The 8,315-nt window shown below is 38.0% G+C and overlaps 1 pseudogene; it reads left to right on the forward strand.

Moving 5' to 3' along the window:
* Nucleotides 1–4,777: 4,777 nt before the first annotated feature.
* LOC136385415 (histone H3.3A-like) lies at nucleotides 4,778–5,367 on the forward strand (annotated as a pseudogene).
* The last annotated feature ends 2,948 nt before the right edge of the window (nucleotides 5,368–8,315 follow it).

Below are 8,315 nucleotides of genomic sequence, written 5' to 3' on the forward strand. Positions count from 1 at the left end.
GAACAATAGCAAATGATATCAGTAGTGGAGCAGCAGCCTTCAGTGCATATTGCAGGAAATTATAGAAGCTGGATGGTTTCCTGGGAAGCCAACATTTTGTCTGGCTCCTTTTCAGCATGTCTGGAAGGATTCTCTGATGCAGGCAGATAGCTGATGTCTCTCTTCAGAGGGTACAAGAAACTAGCCATTGGTATTAAGACATATTTCATTTAGAATTCTATCCTCCAGATACCAAGTTTGGACACAACTGCATCCAGCAAGGTGAAAGAAAGAGAAAAGAAATAAGAAAGTTAGTGTTGTGAAGTTTGTCTCTTTTCAATACAAAACAAACAAACAAACAAACCACCAAACAAACAAAAAAAATCACCCTTCTCAGAAATCTCCTGCCCTGCCTGGCCTGGCAGTGGCGCACTGGATAGAACATTGACCTGGGATGCTGAAAACCCAGGTACAAAACCTCAAGTTTGCCAGCTGGAGTTCAGGCTCATCGGGCTTCAGTGTGAACTCATCAGCCTGAGCGCAGGTCACAGGCTTGAATGTGGGATGATAGACATGACGCCATAGCCTCGGCCTTCAGCCCACAGGTTGCTGTCTTGAGCAAGGGGTCACTAGCTCTGCTGGAACCCCCTGGCCAAAGCATGATGAGAAAGCAATTAATGAACAACTGAAGTGCTACAACTACAAGTTGTTACTCATCTCCCTCCTTTCCTGTATGTCTCTGTCGCTACCTCTCTGTCTTTCTTTCTCACTAAAAAGAAATAAAGAGATAAAGAAGTAAGATTCCTGCCACAAATTCTGTTCACAATTACAATATTTTCCCTAAGCCTGAATAATATGTTGGTCCTTTTGGGATATTAGTAATGAACTTCCATCATCTTCCACACACAAATTCAATTCTTTCTTTAGGTGTTTTTTTTTTTCCAAACAGCTCTAATCTGTGTTAGATGAGGAAATAGTGTAGATAAAATTTTTGTATTGCTTTTTGAGATCCAAATGAGATGGATTTTTCCCAAGTTTGCCTTTCAGGCACTAGATTAGACAGAGTCTGTGTTGCTAAAATGAGCAAGGTTGACGGGGTTTATGATTTCTGCTAAAAGAGACAGAAAACAAAGAAGACTCCACAGCAAAATGTATAAACGCTCTCTGGGGCACAAAGCATCTGAGATACTTGGACACGATACAGGATGGAGATCTCTTTAAGTTTAGAATTATTTCCTATTAAAACAGATTTATCAGCTGAGACTTGAAGAAACACTTACAGGTAAACAGAAAGGTAGGGGGGCAAGTTTGCAAGTTTATAGGTAGTGGGAACGGCATATCCGAGGCCCCGAAAGTAAGAGAAAGCTTGGTTCGCTCAAGGAGGAGATTTCTCCCCTAGCTCTGAAATTACTACACAGCTTGTTTGCTTCCATGGCATGCCTTTCTCCCCATATACACTCTATATCATGATAACCCTGTTATATTTTTATTTCTTTCATTTCAAGGGCCCTAATCTGGGAATGGGAACTAGGGGACTAGACACCTGGTATGGGATGAGGACTATAATGCATACTTTTTATTTGTTGATTCTTAATTCTCTGAATTAGATTACAAATCAAAACTAAAATTATCAAATACACTATTAATTTGATTGACAGCAAATCTGAAACATAAAATGTACATATGAATGGAGAAACATAACATCTGCAATGCTAGCATTCATTTAGTGATTGCCACTGTCAACCATTTTGTGGGCTTTTGTGTCTCATCTGTCTATGCATATGCATGTACACACACACATTGCCTATTTGAAAAGCAGCTTTTTTTTTTTTTTTTTTTTTGCCTGACCAAGCGGTGGCGCAGTGGATAGACTGTTGGATTGGGACGCAGAGGACCCAGGTTCGAAACCCTGAGATCACCAGCTTGAGTGAGGGCTTATCTGGTGTGAGCAAAGCTCACCAGCTTGGACCCAAGGTCGGTGGCTCGAGCAAGGGGTTACTGGGTCTGCTGAAGGCCCACGGTCAAGGCACATATGAGAAAGCAATCAGTGAACAACTGAGGCACTGCAACGAAGAATCGATGCTGCTCATCTCTCTCCCTTCCTGTGTATCTGTCCTTATCTGTCCTTTTCTCTGTCTCTCTTTGTTACAAGAAAATAAATAAATAAAATAAAAGCAACTTTTTTTTCATTTGGCATTAGAGGATGAATATATATATATATATATATATATATATATTTGCAAAATATTGTATTCCTGCATCATTATTTTTACTGTCTCCATGATATTCAATTTCATAAGTGTAGCATAATTTATTTAATCACCACCCACTTCACAAAAACATTTTGGGTGTTTTTCTGGTTGCCTATGGTTATAGTCTTCATTCCAAAGAGCAAGGTTCCTAACAGTGTCTATAGCATGCTACCACTTAAGTAAAAATGGATGTGGAACCATTAATAATATTCTTAATTCACTTGGAGAGTTACTGAATCTTTTACCAAGAGAATGTTATGAACAATTTTTAAATCCATAAAATTTCAAATGAACAGTTCCTTATTCTTACTAAAGTAGACCACAGTAGAAATAATGTATAAAGCCTGTTACACAGGAGAAGCTTACCTCCTTCACCCTTCTACCCTCCTCTGCCTCCTGTTGCTGCTGCCACCCCAAGAATTTTTAAAAACAGGTGTTTAAAACCTGTACTTTTTCCTCATGAATAACCTGTTATCACTGGTCACCCTTTTAGGAGTGTCAGCTCTCTACTGTGCAGATGCTGTCCAGCCCCAATGGCGTTTCTGTTTTGGAGATGAAAGGAAGTAGTGATGTAGTTTGTGAGTGAGGGGGTACAAATAATTTGGTCATCACAGTCATCACACAAAGAAGCCACCTTCCATTTATACCCTGTCACCCACCCTCTCGCCTGTATTCTTCCTGGGGTAATGAAATTAGGGAAAGAGTGTTTTAACAGGGGAAAGCGTTATGTTCCTTTCATGTTTGTATTTCTCTATAAAAAACGTTTGTTTCTTCTTTTTCATTAACGAGAAGAAATAGTGTACTGCAGTGGGCTAAGATCATGGATACTAGGACCAGACTAATGCTTGGACTCAAATCTCTGCACCACCATTTGCAGATTGTGTGAATTCACTATGATCCTTCATTTTCTTATGTGTGATATTTTAAAGAGAATTAATAGTACCTACATTATGAGGCTGCTGTGATGATTAATTCAGTCCATGCATGTGAAGTACTTAAAACAATGTTGGGATATCCAAGTGTTCAATAAAGGTGATTATCAATGTATCTGTGTAAATCAATTCAGAGGTAATTGATATAAAATCAGTGTTCAGAGGGTTCAGACATCGCTTTTTGCTTAGTACAGTGCCCTCTAGAATGTAAACAAACATTCTAAGTGTTGAGTTTATATGAGGTTCTTACATTGTATGTAACGTGTGCACGTGTGTGTGTGAATCCATTCAGGGTACCTGGAATGAATGAATAGACATTGTTTAATTTTAAAAATTACTGCTGTGGTCCTTCCTGAACTTGTCACAGGGCTACACATTTTCTTATGGAATTTCCATGCTCCAGCATAATATTTAGGAAAAAAGTAGTGCAACCTTGAATTCCAAGTTTGGTGAAGAGATCTGTTTCCTGGGAAACAGATCTATATTGTTTTTTAAATGTATATTTTATGTTTAATCCTTAATTTTCATTTGTATGTTGCCCTTGGATACAATAAATTATTTCTTTTAAATAACAATATTTATGACTGTTTAGCTGTAGCAATATTCCCTCAAAAAAAAAAAAGAAATTGAGTTTAAATCGCAATTTATCAAAATGTAGTGATCCATAGCATTATTCTCTGTACAGTAGAAATGAGGAAGACATTATAATGTTTAAAATTCTTTTAAAATTTTATCAAGGACTTATATATTGGGAAAGAAGTCAAGGTACTTCCAAAGAGTAGGGAAAACATAGAAATGGGGAGGGGCCACGTGCTTCAGACTCATGGAAGGGGCTCATTTTACAAATTAGTTTTAAATATTGGGAAAATTATATATATATTAAAATTTATTTATTGATTTTAGAAAGTGAGGAAAGGAGAAGAAAAGAGAGAAATAGAGAAACATAGTGCCTGACCTGTGGTGGCGCAGTGGGATAAAGTGTCGACCTGGAACACTGAGGTTGCCGGTTCGAAACCTTGGGCTTGCCTGGTCAAGGCACATATGGGAGTTGATGCTTCCTGCTCCTCCTCCTCCTCTCTCTCTCTCTCTCTCTCTCTCTTCCCACCCCTCTCTAAAAATCAATCAATAAAAATAAATAAATAATAAAGAGAAACATAGACCTGTTCCTGTAGGTGCCCTGACCTGGGATCGAACTGACAACTTTTATATTTCAGAATGAAGCTCTAACCAACCAAGTTATCTGTCCAGGACTATACGTATTTTTATTTATTTGATAATGGAAACATACTTCGTTATGCTGTTAAGTTCCATTTTTTTTGTCATGTAGTTAAGAATTTGAGTGCAAAAGACCATTTTCCATTTCACAGCATGCAGGTAAATACTAAGTTTGGATGATAATAGCAATTCAGTTCAGTTAGAATCCTTACTCCTAAGGTAGTCACCCTCATCCGATACAATCCTTACTGAGTCAATACAGGCACCTCATAGGGCGTAACATCCTTGTATTCTTGATCAAAACTAAAATGCTCTTCTCCGAAAACAACAAGATGTGTTCTATATTTCTAAACTTCCATTGGTTAAGATGGAGCATGCGGTGTTCGCAGCCGCCGCCGCGCCGCCGTCGCTCTCCAACGCCAGCGCTGCCTCTAGCTCGTCCAGTTCCAGCCAAAGGAGAAGGGGGGTAAGTAAAGAGGTCTCTATACCATGGCTCGTACCAAGCAGACTGCCCGCTAATCGACCGGTGGTAAAGCACCGAGGAAGCAACTGGCCACCAAAACCGCTCGCAAGAGTGCGCCCTCTACTGGAGGGTTGAAGAAATCTCATCGTTACAGGCCTGGTACTGTGGCACTTCGTGAAATTAGACGTTATCAGAAGTCCACTGAACTTCTGATTCGCAAACTTCCCTTCCAGCGCCTGGTGTGAGAAATTGCTCAGGACTTCAAAACAGATCTGCGCTTCCAGAGTGCAGCTATTGGTGCTTTGCAGGAGGCAAGTGAGGCCTATCTGGTTGGCCTTTTTGAAGACACCAACCTGTGTGCTATCCATGCCAAACGTGTAACAATTATGCCAAAAGACATCCAGCTAGCACGCTGCATACGTGGAGAACGTGCTTAAGAATCCACTATGATGGGAAACATTTCATTCTTTAAAAAAAAATTTCTCTTCTTCCTGTTATTGGTAGTTCTGAACATTAGATATTTTTTTTTTCCATGGGGTCAAAAGGTACCTAAGTATATGTATGATTGCAAGTTGAAAATAGAGGACAGAAATCAGGTATTGGCGTTTTTTCCATTTTCATTTATGTGTGAATTTTTTAATATAAATGTGGGGACATAAAGTATTAATGCAAGTCAAAATGTTTCAGTGAACAAGTTTCAGCAGTTCAACTTTATAACAATATAAATAAACCTGTTAAATTTTTCTGGACAATGCCAGCATTTGGATTTTTTTAAAACAAGTAAATTTCTTATTGATGGCAACTAAATGGTGTTTGTAGCATTTTTATCATACAGTAGATTCCATCCATTCATTATACTTTTCTAACTGAGTTGTCCTACATGCAAGTATGTTTTAATGTTGTCTGTCTTCTGTGCTGTTCCTGTAAGTTTGCTATTAAAACACATTAAACTAAAAAAAAAAAAAAAAAAAAAAAGATGGAGCATGCAATCTGAATAACAAAAGTAAAAGACACTAGGGGAGGAATGGGTACCTACCTGACAGAGTTCAACGGACTTCAGCAATCAAGTTTCTTTTGTCCTATAATTCAAATAGGGCACATTTCTCAGCAAGGGCAGCTCCCCAGAAGCAGCATTTATCTGGGAAAGAAGAGGTGATGTACTCACAGAAAGAATTTTCATCTACAGAATTGCCCTGTGCTGGCATAGGTGATTAAAACTCCAAGTTAGCCAAATTGTATATGCATAACACACCAATACAGACAAGAGGGTAACAACTCCCAGAAGGAAAGGGTGGATTGAAGTAGGGGGACGGAAGCAGAGGCTGTGAAACAAGAGTGGAAAGAGACTTTGTATGGAGCATGGGGGGGCACGATGTGGTGCGTAGAGGGTATTATATTGAGTGGGACACTAGGAAACATGACAACACAATACATTTAAAATAAAAAAAACACTATAAAATTTGCTTTCTGGACAGAGGATTGGTTAAAGGGGTCCTTGGAAGGCAGATAATGTGGGAGGGCAATCTTGGAGAAAAGAGTGCATGAGAGGAAAATATCTTAATTCTGTGAATGAATCTGTATACATTTCAGGCCAATTGCTGAGTTGCACATGCATAGGGTATACCCCAAACTGTATGGTTAGATACTTTGAACTCCATAAACCACCACTCAAGTCTCAGACTAAATCCTGAGATGTGTCTGTATGGGGAAGTAAAGGCACATAACAATTTCTTTGCAAAGTGAACTGAAAGAAAAATCATCTAAAGATGGTGAGACAGAACTTTTAGTTTAACCATAACCAGTTTGACATCTGGCTAAACCAACCAGCCAAATAAAAGAGTATTCTATGGAGAATAATATAATATTTGAAATGCAGTACAATTGCATGCAAGAATACAATCCAAAATTATTCTACATATTAAGAACAATGAAAATTTGTAAAAAATATATATAATGAAAAATACATGTACATTCCAAGGGTGACTCAGATAGAGGAATAGTCAGGCAAAGATTTTAAGGAAGGTATCATAACCATGTTAGATTGGGATAAAGGTGGTGTGAACAGAGGGGGATTTAAGGGTGGGCACACCAGGTTTGTGCCCTTGGTCCCGACTTCTGAAGAGTCCAGCCAAGCTCTTACTATACATTTTTTTTTGAATGACACCAAGTTTGGTTTCATGTGTGCAATTTTAACATTAATAGTACATAGTATTTTTCATTTATTTAAAAATATGATTAACATGTATTTTTAGTTTCCCTTTCTCTCCTTTTTTTTAAGGGGTCCAATATTTTCTTCTGCACCTGGGGCCTCAATCAACCTTAATTCGACTCTGGGTGTGAAGGTAAATGCTGTTGAAATAAAGGAAAAGATAGATGTTTTAAGCAGAGAAAAATACAAGTTTTTTTTGTTTGTTTGTTTGTTTGTAAAGTGAAGAGGAAATTTTAGATATCAGTATCACAATATCTGACATTTATACAAATATATTAAATGGGACAAATAGCAAATTGAAGGTGATAAAAACAGATTTAGTAAGTTGAAATTAGAATAACAGATATCATCCATACACATAAGCAAAGGGAAAAAACACTAAAGTAAAATGAGTAGAGACTCAGAAATGTGGTCTTCATTGGATTCCCAAGAAGACTTTAAAAAGATTTTGACATGGCTCTGGACAGCTGGCTTAGTGGATAAAGCCTTGGCCTAGTGTATGGACATCTTACTTTTGATTCCCAGTCAGGGCACACAAGAGAAGCAACCATCTGCTTCTCTCCACCTCCCCTTCCCCCTTCTCTCTCTCTTCTCCACCTGTAGCCAGTTGCTCGATTGGCTCAAGCATTAGTCCCAGTTTCTGAGGATAGCTTGGCTGGTCTGTGCGTATCAGCTTCAGGTGCTAAAAATAGCTTTGTTGATTGAGTATTGACCCCAGTCAGTGATTGCCGGGTAGATCCTGGTCTGGGATCATGTGGGAGTCTGTCTCACTATCTCTCCTCCACTCACTTATAAAAAAGAAGATACTGCCACAGAACATATATCTTGAGAAATAATTGTGGGAACTTCTTAAAATTGGTAGAATACATCAATTTACAGATTCTGACAGCTCAGGAAAACCAAAAGATTATAAACTCTGAAGAAATTATTCCAAGAAATGTTAAAATCAAACATCTAGAAACCAAAGATTAAACAAAAACCTTGAAAATGGCCTATAAAACACAGTACAACTCATATAAAGGGATAATGATTTAAATGACAATGCACTAGTCTTAGAAAACTACAATGGCCAGAATATGGCCACATCTTTACACTTCTCAAGAAAATAACTCAACAACCCCACGTTTGACATCCTGCATAAATATATTTAAAGAAAGACAATGAAATAATGGCATTCTAAGGTAAGTGAAATAGTAATAAAATTTGTTCTTGGAGGAAATAATCTAAAATAAATGTTAAATAAATTTTTTAAAGACTGAAGGAAA

The sequence above is a fragment of the Saccopteryx leptura genome, chromosome X (assembly GCF_036850995.1).
Source record: "Saccopteryx leptura isolate mSacLep1 chromosome X, mSacLep1_pri_phased_curated, whole genome shotgun sequence".
Classification (NCBI taxonomy): domain Eukaryota; kingdom Metazoa; phylum Chordata; class Mammalia; order Chiroptera; family Emballonuridae; genus Saccopteryx; species Saccopteryx leptura.